Raw genomic sequence first — 13,688 nt, 5'->3', positions numbered from 1 at the left:
AAGTAAGCAGACAGTAAAGAAAGAAGGCAAATTGTATGTTGGCTTTTGTAGCAAGAGGATTTGAGTATAGGAATAGAGATGTTTTACTGCAATTGTTTAGGATATTGGTGAGGCCACACCTGGAGTATTGGGTGCAGTTTTGGTGTCCTTATCTGAGGAAAGATATTTTTGCTATGGAGGGAGTGCAGAGAAGGATTACCAGACTGATTCCTGGGGTGGCGAGACTGTATTATGAGGAGAGACTAAGTCAGTTAGGATTATATTCATTGGAGTTTAGAAAAGTGAGAGGGGATCTCATAGGATTAGAAAGGGTAAATTCAGAAAGAATGTTCCCGATGATGGTGAATCCAGAACTAGGGGTCATAGTTTGAGAATAAGAGTAAGGACTTCCGGTGGTGGCTATGAAGGAGTAGGTCGCACATTTAGTGGCTCTTGCTTGGGTCGGAACTTTGGACCTTCTTCCCCGATTTTTTGTCGGATCTGAAGTGGAAAATTGATGTTGGGCGCAATTGTGAAGAGGAATCCTACATCAGTGCATGGAGAAGCGGACCAGGAGTGCTCGCAAAGGAAGAAATAGGCAAACGGAGAAGGCTTGGGCTGAGGCTGCAGCGGGGGAAAGCATGGCAGACGACCAAAGTTCTGGCTCGGCGACCCAGCGGTCGACGGAGCAGTTGATGCAATTTATTCAGGAGGGCTTCGCCAAGCAGAAGCAGGAATGCTTGGACCCGATTAAGGAGTCGATTGCGTGTCTGGAACTCAGACTGGATGCTCAAGATCGGCCAATCCAGAAAAGGGAGAAGGCACTGACTGAGCAGGAGGAAGCACCAAGCTGCAGTGGAGTTGGAGGTGGGAATGTTGAGAGACCAGCAGAAAAGGCTCCAGGAGAAGGTGGAGGACCTAGAGAACAGGTCCCGCTGTCAGAACCTGAGAATTGTGGGTCTCCCGGAGGGGTCCGAAGGAACGCACGCAGTGGCATACGGCATACATAGTGCGTACGTTCGAGAAGCTACTGGGGTAGGGGACGTTCACCCGACCCTTGGGGGTGGACAGGGCACACAGAGTGCTAGCGAGGAAGCTGTGTGTGGGTGACCCCACCCCCCCTCCCGAGAGCAATGGTGGTGAGATTCTACAGGTACCTGGACAAGGAGTGTATTCTACGGTGGGCCAGGCAAACATGGAGCTGCAAATGGCAGAACAATGTCCTGCGTATATATCAGGATCTGAGCGCGGACGTGGCCAGGAGAAGAGCAGGGTTCAACCAGATAAAATCGAACCTTTTTAAGAAGAAGGTAAAGTTTGGACTACTGTACCCGACCCGTCTTTGGGTTACGCACGAAGAGCAACATTTCTACTTCAAGTCACCTGAGGAAGCGATGGACTTCTCGAGAAGGAATGGGCTGGTATTGGACTGAGGTGTTTGGATTGAACTTTGCTGCAGTGCTCATGTGTTTGTTTTCTTTTTCTCTCTTCTCTTCAGTTAATTTTGTTTTAAAAAAGAAAAGTTTTTGTCTTTGGATGTTACTCGTAATGTCTTTTGTATTGAGTTGGGGTCTGTGGACGAGCTGCTTGAGTTAAAATTTTCATTTGCACTGATGGGGATGGAGGTGTGAATGTTAGATGTTTGATGTTTGATCTTCTTTTTGATTTTCATTGCATGTTTCTTTTGGGCAATTGGGTCGGGATTGTTTACATTTGCATATGTGTGTCTGAGTAGGGGGAGGGGGGTGAGGGAACAATAGGTGGGGAAGGGGCCACCAAGCTAACTGGGCAGACTAGCTCACGGAAGCGCAGTGGGGGGTGAGCAGATGGTATGCTTGTTGGAGGGGGCTGTGTGTATGGTGCTGTTACTAGGGTGGAATGGGGGGGGGGGAATGTGCTGCTGACGGGGATGGGACTTTTGCTGTGGGACAATAGGGAGGCCGGGATGGAGGCTGTCTGGGGGCGTGCCTGCGAATGCATGGGGCACGGGCTGGAGACTGGCCCAAGAAAGGTGATGGCTGATCGGCGAGGGAGGGAAGGGGGGGCTAAATGGGCCGGTTAAGAGGGCACGTGTGTTCGTGCATTTGAGGGGACTAAAGGCAGACGTGGCAATGTTGCAGGAGACGTACCTTAGAGTAACTGACCAGGTCAGACTAAGGAAGGGATGGGTCGGACAGGTTTTCCACTCGGGGCTGGACTCTAAGACTAGAGGGGTTGCGATCCTGATTAATAAGCGAATGTCATTCGAAGCGGGAAGAATAGTTGCAGACGTGGGGGGGTCGGTACATAATGGTCAGTGGAAAGCTGGAGGGGCTGCCGGTGGTACTCGTGAATGTGTACGCGCCGAATTGGGAAATGTGGAATTCATGAGGAGGATGCTGGGGAAGATCCCGGACCTGGATTCACATAAGCTGGTTGGGGGGGAGTGGGACTTCAAAACAATCATTAACCCAGGGCTAAACCGATCTAGCTCAAGGACAGGCAGGGTGCCGGCAATGGCAAAGGAGCTAAAGGGGTTCATGGAGCAGATGGGGGGGGATGGACCCATGGAGATTTGGGTGGCAGGGAGTGAAGGAGTTTTCCTTCTACTCACATGTGCATAAAGTGTACTCCCGGATTGACTTTTTTATCCTGAATAGGACTTTACTGACAGGGGTAGTGGACACTGAGTATTCAGCGATCAGGATCTCGGACCATGCCCCGCACTGGGTTGACCTACAGGTGAGCAAGGAGTGTAGCCAGCGCCCGCACTGGAGGCTGGACATGGGACTTTTAGCTGATGAAGAGGTGTGTGGGCGGCTGATGAAATGTATCCAGAACTATCTGAAAGTCAACGACAAGCGGGAAGTTTCGGCGGCGGTGGTCTGGAAGGCATTGAAGGTGGTGGTTAGAGGGGAGCTGATATTGTTACGGGCCCACAGAGCAGAGATGGACCTACTGATAAAGGAAATACTACAGGTCGCCAGGAGGTGTGCGGAGATCCCAGAGGCAGGGCTTCTAAGGGAACAACGGAAGCTACAGGCGGAGTTTGGCTTGTTAACCACAGGGAGGGCGGTAGAGCAGCTGAGGAAGGAGGGGGGCGATCTATGAATGTGGGGAGGCGGCCAGTAGAATGCTTGTGCAGCAGCTTAGAAAGCGGTAGGCAGCCAGGAAGATTGGGACAGTAAGGGACAGGGATGGGAACCTGGTCGGAGATTCAGCAGGGGTCAATAAGGTGTTCGAGGAATTCTACAGCAGACTGTATGAGTTGAAACCCCCAGCTGGGTTGGAGGGGATGAGGCATTTCTTACGGGGGTGCGAAGTTCTCGAAGGTCGATGAAGACTTGGTAGAAAGGCTGGGGGCCCCGATTGGTTTGGAAGAGATAGCAGATGGGCTGAAGGCCATGCAGTCGGGTAAAGCCCGGGACCGGATGGGTACCCCGTGGAGTTTTATAAAAAGTTCTCTGGGATATTGGGGCCACTGCTGATGAGGACATTCAATGAGGCAAGAAAGAGAGAGGGCTGTCCCCGATGATGTCACAGGCCACTATCTCATTGATCCTGAAGCGGGACGCGGACCCGGAGCTATGCGGGTCCTACAGACCGATCTCCCTACTAAATGTAGCTGCCAAATTGTTGGCTAAGATCTTGTCCTCAAGGATTGAAGACTGCGTCCCGGACGTGATTGGGGAGGACCAGACGGGATTTGTTAAGGGGAGGCAGTTGGCGGCCAACATAAGAAGGCTGGTGAATGTTATCATGATGCCCCCAGAGGGTAGAGACGCAGAGAAGGCATTTGACCAGGTGGAATGGTATTGTCTGTGGAAGGTATTGGGGTGGTTTGGATTGGGGCGGAGCTTCATTGACTGGGTCAGGCTGCTGTATCAGGTGCCCGTGGCAAATGCTCGGATGAACGGCCTGGCATTGGGCTATTTTAGGCTGCACCGGGGGACGAGGCAGGGATGCCCCCTCTCCCCGCTGTTGTTTGCACTGGCCATAGAACTGCTGGCAATTGCATTGAGAGCCTCAAAGGGCTGGAAGGGACTGGTCCGGGTGGGGGGGTGGAACACAGAGTCTCACTATACGTGGACGATCTGCTCTTATATGTGTCGGACCCATTGGAAGGGATGGAAGAAATTCTGAGGGTTCTGGGGGAATTTGGCCGGTTTTTGGGTTATAAATTGAACATGGGGAAAAGCGAGATACTCGCGATCTAGACAAGGGGGCAGGAGAGGTGACTGGGGGAGCTGCCGTTTAGAGTGGTAGGGGGAAGCTTTCGGTTCCTAGGCATCCAGGTGGCGTGGGAATGGGAACGGCTGCACAAGCTTAATCTGTCCCGACTAATAGAATGAAGGAGGAGCGCTCCCGTTGTCACTGCCTAGGAGAAAATAGAGAGTGAAAATGACGGTTCTCCCAAGATTCCTGTTTGTGTTTCAGTGCCTCCCCATCTTTATTGCTCTTTAGTCCTTTTTTAAACGGGTCAACAAGGTGATCTCGGGCTTTGTATGGGCGGGTAAGACCCCACGGGTTAAAAAGGAGATGTTGGAACGGGTTGGCACTCCCGAACTTTAGTAATTATTACTGGGCGGCGAATATAGCCATGATCAGGAAGTGGACAGTTTGGGAGCGAGTAGAGGCGGCATCTTGTAAGGGCACTAGTTTGGGGGCATTGGTAACAGCGTCTCTGCCGTTCCCGCCAGCATGCTGCTCCATCAGCCCCGCGGTGGTCGCGGCCCTGAGAGTCTGGGGGAAATGGAGGAGACATGTGGGAGCAGAGGGAGCATCGGTCTGGTCCCCAATTTGCGATAATCACCGGTTTGCCCCGGGGAGGTTAGATGGAGGATTCCGGAGATGGCAGAGAGCAGGGATTGAGAGGATGGGCGATATGTTTTTAGAGGGGAGCTTCCCTAGCTTGAGGGAACTGGAGTTGAAATTTGAACTGACGGGGAGGGAATGAATTTAGGTACCTACAGATGCGGGACTTCCTACGCAGGCAGGTCTCAACCTTCCCGCTCCAACCACCAAGGGGGATTCAGGTCAGGGTAGTTTCCAGAGTGTGGGTGAGAGAAAGGAGGGTTTCGGACATTTATAACGAGCTTATGGGTCAGAGGAAATACAGACCGAGGAACTGAAACTCAAGAGGGACTAGGAGTTAGGTGGAGAGATAGAGGATGGTCTCTGAGCGGACACGTTGAGTAGAGTCAACGCATCCACAACATATGCCAGGTTCAGCCTGGTACAGTTTAAGGTTGCTCACCGGGCTCACATGACAGTGGCCCGGATGAGCTGGTTCTTTGGGTGGAAGACAGGTGCGCAAGGTCTGCGGGAGGACCAGCGAAACATGTCCATATGTTCTGGGCATGCCCGAAGCTTAGGGGATTCTGGCAAGGGTTTGCGGATGTCATGTCCACAGTGTTAAAAACAAGGGTGGTGCCGAGTTCAGAGGTGGCGCTTTTCGGGATGTCGGAGGACCCGGAAATCCAGGAGGAGAAAGAGGCAGACGTTCTGGCCTTTGCTTCCCTGGTAGCCCAGAGATGGATACTATTAGCATGGAGGGACTCAAAGCCCCTGAAGTCGGAGACCTGGCTATCTGACATAGCTAGCTTTCTCTGTTGGGAGAAAATCAAGTTCGCCTTGAGAGGGTCACTGTTAGGGGTCACCCGGAGGTGGCAACCGTTCGTTGACTTCTTTAGGGAGAATTAACCGTCAGCAGAAGGAGGGGGGGGGGGGGGGGGGGGTAGTTTAGTGTAGAGTGGGTTAGAAAAGGTGGGACCTGTGAGACAGGAAGACGGCTTTTTCACTATGTTTACATTTATATGTACACCGTTTCTTCTGTTACTAATATTTTCTTCTGTTACTGTTATAAAACCATAAATACCTCAATAAAATGTTTATTATAAAAAAGAATAAACCTTTTAAGACAGTGGCCCGGATGAGCTGGTTCTTTGGGTGGAAGACAGGTGCGCAAGGTCTGCGGGAGGACCAGCGAAACATGTCCATATGTTCTGGGCATGCCCGAAGCTTAGGGGATTCTGGCAAGGGTTTGCGGATGTCATGTCCACAGTGTTAAAAACAAGGGTGGTGCCGAGTTCAGAGGTGGCGATTTTTGGGATGTCGGAGGACCCAGAAATCCAGGAGGAGAAAGAGGCAGACGTTCTGGCCTGCCTGGTAAGGAAAAATCTCTTCACCCAGAAAGTGGTGAACCTATGGAATTCACTACCACAGAAAGTAGTTGATGCCAAAATATTGTGTGCTTTCAAGAAGGAATTAGATAGAGCACTTGGGGCTAAAGGGATCAAAGGATAAGGGGGAGTAATTGGGATCAGAGTACTGAATTTGATTATAAGTCATGATAATAACGAATGGCGGAGCAGGCTCGAAGGGCCAAAAGGCCTCCTCCTGAATCTATTTTCTGTATATGTTTCTACGTATTCCTGGTGTCATTAAAGCTGAACTGCGCGAGTTGCTGAGTTCATAAGTTCAATGAATACTGGTTAATGCAATGATGGTGGGTCTAGTGCAACAGTGTTGCAATGCTTCCTTAAGTGGAACATTGTTGAATAGACTAACAATGTCAAATAAGAACATGGACACGGCATCACTATCGTTATGCAAGCCCTGTATGGTTTTCTCAAATTTGAAGGAATCCTTCACTGTGTTTGTAGAAAACTTGTTCAAAACTGGTTGTAACATTTCACCCAACCATTTGTCAATTCATGCTGTGCAGAACCAGCCATAGATAAGATGGGGTGTTAAGGGACATCACTTTTATGTGTCTTGGGCAGACCAGACATTAGCATAGCTGTGAGAACGAACCATGAAACATATATCATGCAGCAGCTCATTGATGTTACACAAGTCCAGCAAGCATTTCTTTTAGCTTACTTTTGAGGAGGCAGTTGAGTCTGGTCCGGTCCTCTTGCTGTTTTTCTTTGTGGCTCTCACCTTCTCTGACTCCTCTTCCTGTTTTTATTTCTCACTCCTGGAGTTTCTGGCTCCCACCTTCCCTCACTGCTTTGCTGTTTTTTCTCTCTCTCTGGCTCTCACCTTCTACCACTTCACTTAGTGTTTTTGGTTCTCTCGTTCTCACCTTCTCTCACTCCTCTTGATGTTTTTCTCTCTCTGACCTTCCCTCACTCCTCTCACTGTTTTTCTTTCTCTGGCTCTCACCTTCCCTCACTCCTCTTGCTGTTTTCCTCTGTGACTCTCACCTTCCCTCACTCCTCTTGCTGTTTTTCTCACTCTGACTCACCTTCCCTCCCTCCTCTTGCTGTTTTTCTCTCGGACTCTCACCTTCCCTCCTTCCTCTTGCTGTTTCTCTCTCTGTGACTCTCACCTTCCCTCACTTCTCTTGCTGTTTTCTCTCTGACTCTCACCTTCCCTCCCTCCTCTTGCTGTTTTCCTCTCTGACTCTCACCTTCCCTCACTCCTCTTGCTGATTTCCTCTCTCTGACTCGCACCTTCCTCACTCCTCGCTGTTTTCCTCTCTCTGACTCTCACCTTCCCTCACTCCTCTTGCTGATTTCCTCTCTCTCTCACCTTCCCTCACTCCTCTCGCTGTTTTTCTCTCTATGATTCTCACCTTCCCTCACTCCTCTCGCTGTGTTTCTCTCTCTGACTCTCACCTTCCCTCACTCCTCTCGCTGTTTTTCTCTCTCTGACTCCCACCTTCCCTCACTCCTCTTGCCGATTTCCTCTCTCTGACTCTCACCTTCCCTCACTCCTCTCGCTGTTTTTCTCTCTCTGACTCTCACCTTCCCTCGCTCCTCTCGCTGTCCTGCTCCCCTCGTTTCTTATTGCTTTTGACACCTAACGTTCCATTTTATTCTGCGGACCAATGGGAAGCTCCGCCGTGGTCCGGGTAGCAACTCGGTGACCAATGGGAGGCGGCGCGTGGAAAGGGCGGGAGAAGGGGGAATGGGAGCGACAGCGGGGAGGAGGGAGAGGGCTGAGTGGCCGGGCAGCCGGGCGGGGAGAGCGGAGGGGAGGCCGGGGCCAGGCCGGGCAGCTGGGTCTCTGTCACCCGGCGGGACAGCGAGCCGCCAGCTCCGGGGACAGGGTTCACATGAAGCTTTTCATTTCAGATTCGAAGCTTTATTATTATTAACTTGAAGGTTAATAGGCCGGGAGACCAATATAAAGAATATAAATCTAAAGTTCACACTTCTGAGTTTATTCTATTCGCGGGTATAATTCCAGCACCACACATTTTTTTACAGAGGTATTTCTGTTTTTAAATGTTGTTTCGGTCCCCTACCAGTTTAAGGACAACTGGGCAGTGAGGTATAGTTTACTGGGCTGTGTTTAATTGAGTAAAACACCAAGCGCCAGCAATTCGCCCTGTGCTAGAAGGAACTAATTGGAGAGAGTTTGACATAAGCGATAAATGAGAATGGATAAAAGCAAATTACTGCAGATACTGGAATCTGAAACGAAAGAGAAAATACTGGGACATCTCAACAGGTCTGGCAGCATCTGTAGGGCGAGAAAAGAGCTAACGTTGCGAGTCCAATAACTCTTTGTCAAAGCTTAACAGTCATTGGACTCAAAACGTCAGCTATTTTCTCTCCCTATCGATGCTGCCAGACCGGCTGAGATTTTCCAGCATTTTTTCTCTCAAATGAGAATCGAGCTCTGTAGGAGTGGAAAATGTATTTTGTAATGAGGTATGGGGAGTGAAGGCAAGTGTCTGAAGTTGTCATCGTGGCAATAGAAGCCAGGCAGAGATGGTGAGTAATTATTTTAAAATTCATTTACAATACCTGGGCATCGCTGGTTAGGCCAGCATTTATTGCCCATTCCTAGTTGCCTTACAGAAGGTAATGTTGAGTTGTTTTCTTGAACCGCTGCAGCCCTTGAGGTGTAGGTACACCCATTGTGCTGTTAGGGAGGGAGTTCCAGGATTTTGCCCAGCGACAGTGAAGGAACGACGATATGTTTCCAAGTCAGGGCTGTGAGTGACTTGAGGGGAACCTCCAGGTAGTGGGGTTCCCTGGTATTTGCTGCTTGTCCTAGATGGTAGTGGCCGTGGGTTTGGAAGGTGCTGCCTAAGGAACCGAGGTGATTTACTGCAGTGCATCTTGTAGATGGTACACAAGGCTGCCACTGTGCGTCAGTGGTGGAGGGTTTGAATGTTTGTGGAAGGAGGAGCAATCAAGCGACTGCTTTGGCCTGAATGATGTTGAGCGTCTTGGGTATTGTTGGAGCTGCACTCATCCAGGCAAGTGGAGAGTATTCCATTATACTCCTAACTTGTGCCTTGTAGATGGCGGACAGTCTTTGGGCGGTCAGGTGGTGAGTCACTTGCTGTAGGATTCCTAGCCTTTGATCTGTCCTGGCAGCCACAGCATTAATATGGCTAGTCTAGTTCAGTTTCTGATCAATGGTGAACCCAGGATGTTGATTGTGGAGGATTCAGCGATGGTAATACCATTGAATGTTGGTAGTTAGATCCTCTCTTGGAGAGGTCATTGCCTGGCACTTGTGTGGCACGAATGTAACTTGCCACTTGCCAGCCCAAGCCTGGAATTATCCAGGTCTTGCTACATTTGGACATGGACTGCTTCATTATCTGAGGAGTCGCGAATGGTGCTGAACATTGTGCAGTCATCTGCAAACATCCCCACTTCTGCCCTTGTGATGGAAGGGAGGTCATTGATGAAGCAGTTGAAGATGATTGGGCCGAGGACACTACCTGAGGAATTCTTGCAGAGATGTCCTGAAGCTATGATGATTGACCTCCAACCACCACAACCATCTTCCTTTGTGCCAGCTATGACTCCAACCAGCGGAGAGTTTCCCCCGATTCCCATTGATTTCATTTCAGCTCGGGCTCCTTGATGCCATACTCGGTCAATTCAGCTTTGGTGTCAAGTAAGCTTCTGAAAGAGATGTGTTAACGTTTCAGGTGAGAATACAAACTTGAAAAGGAAAATTTGCACAACAGTAATTAAAGTGGGAAGAGTGGGCGTGATTGGGCAGCCATCTCAAATAACCAGATCAGGCATCACCTTGGGCTCATAAGACCATAAGACGTAGGAGCGGAATTAGGCCAATCCATCATGGCTGATATGTTCCTCATTCCCCGATAAAGCCCCCTTATTAATCAAGAACACCAGATTTGTGCTCGAGATGCTATCGCTTACAGGACTACAAACCAAGAAGTGGAATGTGGAATTAGACAGAATAGTTATTTCTCAGAAGATAAGAAGCAGGGGTAGGCAATTTAGCCTCTCGAGCCTGTTCCACCGTACAATACGATCATGGCTGATCTCATCATGGCCTCAGCATCCCCGTCCTCATAATCCTTCGACCCATTTCTAATTAAAAGTCTGTCTAATTCCTCTTTAAAGTTATTCACTGTCCCAGCATTCATCACATTCTGGAGTAGCAAAATCCACAGATGCACGACCCTTTGGGAGAAGCTTTACTCCCCTCTCTTCCTCTCGGACGCTCACCTTCCCTCACTCCTCCTGCTGTTTTGCTCCCCTCACTTCTTCCTCTTATTGCTTTTGACACCTTACGTTCCATTTTATTCTGTGGACCAATGGGAAGCTTCAGTGTTCCCACTCCCCCTTTCCAACTGCCACCTCCCATTGGTCTCCTCATCTCTGTTTCACCCCTTATCCTGAGACGATGACCTCTCGTTCTGGAATTCCCCACAAGAGGAAGCATCCGCTCCACGTCTACTTTATCCATACCTTTTACCATCTTACATACCTCAATTTGATCTCCCCTTCTGTGGTGTAGGATTCTGGCTCCTTCCTCAGAGCTGGTGTGTACAGAAGGGGTGACTGACCAAAGTAAAGGGTAGTGGAGTCTGATCACCAGCCTAACCTTTCATGGAGACAACTTGCAGCTTTAATATTGTACATTGATTTCTAATACAATTGTAGGTCACTCGTGTTGTTCCACAGACTAGGGACAAGTTTTGACTTTGACAAGTTGAAGTTTTGACTTTGTGCAATAATGTAACTTTGGTGATGGGTTCAGGTTCCACCTCAGGACTTGAATCTAATGGAAGGTAAGTTCATGATGATCAACCTGTAAATCCTCCCAATATTTCTGTGGCAGGTGGTAAGAGTGGGACAGTTTCCATATGGTAGCTGCAGTGCAACAGCCTCACCACAATTAAAGACTCCGTGTGGAAGCTCTTGCCACGGTGCTCCCCAGCAAGCATCCTGCTCACTGAGGGACTGCAAAACACAGCGTGTCAAAGAAAGACAAGGTGCCCTTCCATACGGCCAGACTGATCTTTCAAAGTTCAAGATTGTCTGCTGCTTCTTGCATAAATTCTTGTGGCAAAAAAAACATAATTGTGGAGGATCTGGAGGGTGAAGGTCACAAGACACAGCAAGAGACCGGGAGATTGTCAGGTAATACAAGTGGTGCCTGAAGAGCAGACATTGGAGAAGCAGGGTTGGCACACTAAGAGCCATATCGAACTCACAAGACTGCCAATGGAACTAACACTAACAGGATTTAACCAGACTTTCCACCTGTTTAAATTCCGGGCCAGAATTTTCTGAAAAAAATGACAAAAGTGTCATTTTCGTCACACAAATTATTGTGATTAACACCGGTCCTGGCGGTGTGATCCGCATCTCATTTTTCAGGCAGTTTGGAAAAAAATGTTTTCCCCACATGAAAAGCGCTGTGCCTGAGGCTCAAAGTGTCTGATTCACCCGCCTCAGGGGTCATTTGAGCACTTCAACGAAGGGGTGCTGCAGTTAAACAGCTTCATAACACTTGCTGTCATACAAGCCAAGAGGATGGCAGAGAGGGAATCTGCCCCTCGATTCATAGAGGGGGCCCTCACCCTAATGCTGGATGCCATGGAGGAGAGGCGGGCAATAATATATCTGTGGGCTGGCAGGAAGCCCTCCAGCAAGGTGACAAATTCTTCTAGGGAGGCAGCACTGGTCAGTGCCAGCAGCCTGCAGAACACGGCAGCGATGCAGTGCCGCAGGAAGCTGAATGACCTACTCTGTTCTGCCAGGGTAATTGCCCCTGGTCTCCTCTCAATTCTCCACCTTGCCTACACCTATCGGAATGTCACCTCGATCCCACATGGTGCCACCACCCAGGGCCCCAGCAGCCGATCTCCCACAAGCTTCCTCACACGCCCCTGGCATTCCCCATCAGAATCTCTCCCTCCTTGTGCGCAGTGCCCACACATGCTAGGTGTCATCAACACCCGACCCATCAGGCAGCCAGCTTACATCGTCACCATTTGTGTTCCTGCAGGATAAACCTGCCCAGAATCTCCGCGAGCGAGAGAAGACAGGTGGTGGGATGCCCAAGCTGAGGCTCGTGACTCCTTTAGAGAAGAGTGCCCTGGAGCTCGCAGGGGACGATTAGGAGTGGGCCTCTGCTGAGAGCGTGGTGGACCTGTAAGAAAAAGTGAGGCGCCACTACCCCTTCATCCAGATGACTAAACTCAAGTGAATTTTGTGTAGTCCAAGCCGTTGACCAGGCCATGTACTCCTACAACCTTCCTTGCCTTACAGGAACATCACCCAAACAGCCTGGCCCATGACGGGCGAACTCCAAAGCATCGCTCACACCTTAAGGTCTGTGGCTAAAGTCTTCACCTTCATGGTGCAGACAATGGTGGGTCTCCAGGACTGACAGCGCCAGATGACATTGAGGGTTCTGAAGCTTACTCCAGCTGCCCCTCTATACCATGGAGTAACCCAGGGGCCCATGAGCACTTGGAGAGAGGAGGATCCACTGGCACACATCCCGCTGTCTTCCACCAGGACACCCTGGGAGTCCCCAGCCAAGCTGAATCTCCCCTTCCTGAGTAGGCACAGGGGTAGAACAGGGTCACGCAACACCATTGCCCCTGGAAAGTAGGCCGGGACCCCCCAGAACCCAACCCTCCAGGCAGCGCCGGCCCTAGGGTTTCTGGCGCCCCGGGCAAGCTGAACTTCGGCGCACTTGGGGGGGGGAGGGGGCGAGGGGAGGGGGGGGCCGAGGGAGGGGGGGGCCGAGGGGAGGGGGGGTGGGGCCGAGGGGGGGGTGAGGGGGGGGCGGGGCGGGGGACCCGAGGGGGGAGCGGGGCAGGGCGGGGGGGGGACCCGAGGGGGGGGCGGGGCGGGGGGCGGACCCGAGTGGGGGAGACGGGGGGGGGGGACCGAGGGGGGGGCGGACCGAGCGGGGGGCCGCCCTGGTGGAGGGCGGCCACCGCGCATGCGCTGGTTGGCACCTGCCCAACTGCGCATGCGCGGGGCCCGAGTCTCTGGCGCCCCCTAGCACATGGCGCCCCGGGCGACTGCCCGAGTTGCCGGTGCTTTGAGCCGGCCCTGGAGGGGACGCCCGCCAAGGGCATCTCTGGAAATGGGGTGTGGTAGGAAGCTCGCTTCCTCCATCTCTGATGTACATCCTGGGAACACACCGACTTAGTGGGAGAGTACGCACATCTAAGGAATAGTAGGCACAGCGTGGGCACGGATGAAGTTAGGCACAGATAGTTGGGGACATTATCACTTGTTGAATTTGGAAATGTCACTGATTTAAATATTATTGTTCATCACCACCTTAACGCCTTCGATTCTGTAACCCTCCTCCCAGTGGCTCGGTACCTCTCCCCATTGGGACACAGTTGTTCTCACTAGCTCTCAATTTCTGCCAGGCGGTTAGGCCTGCTCAGTGAGAATGTTTCAATTGTAGTGATAGGACTCATGCATGATTCAGTGAACACTAGACCCTCACCGCTAATCCCTCTC

The 13,688-nt window shown here is 51.0% G+C and overlaps 1 protein-coding gene across 1 annotated transcript in view; it reads right to left on the bottom strand.

The window, feature by feature from the left end:
- The window catches only part of LOC119955118 (stimulated by retinoic acid gene 8 protein homolog), a 56,836-nt gene extending 49,600 nt beyond the window's left edge, over positions 1-7,236 (bottom strand). The window contains exon 1 of the mRNA XM_038781006.1: positions 6,844-7,236. The gene's annotated coding sequence lies outside the window, so the exon portion shown is untranslated. The remainder of the gene's footprint in view (positions 1-6,843) is intronic.
- Between the last annotated feature and the right edge of the window lie 6,452 nt (positions 7,237-13,688).

The sequence above is a fragment of the Scyliorhinus canicula genome, chromosome 20, assembly GCF_902713615.1.
Source record: "Scyliorhinus canicula chromosome 20, sScyCan1.1, whole genome shotgun sequence".
In the NCBI taxonomy this organism is placed as follows: Eukaryota; Metazoa; Chordata; class Chondrichthyes; order Carcharhiniformes; family Scyliorhinidae; genus Scyliorhinus; species Scyliorhinus canicula.
The sequence above is the reverse complement of the archived record's forward strand: the minus strand, read 5'-3'. Positions and strand labels throughout refer to the sequence as shown.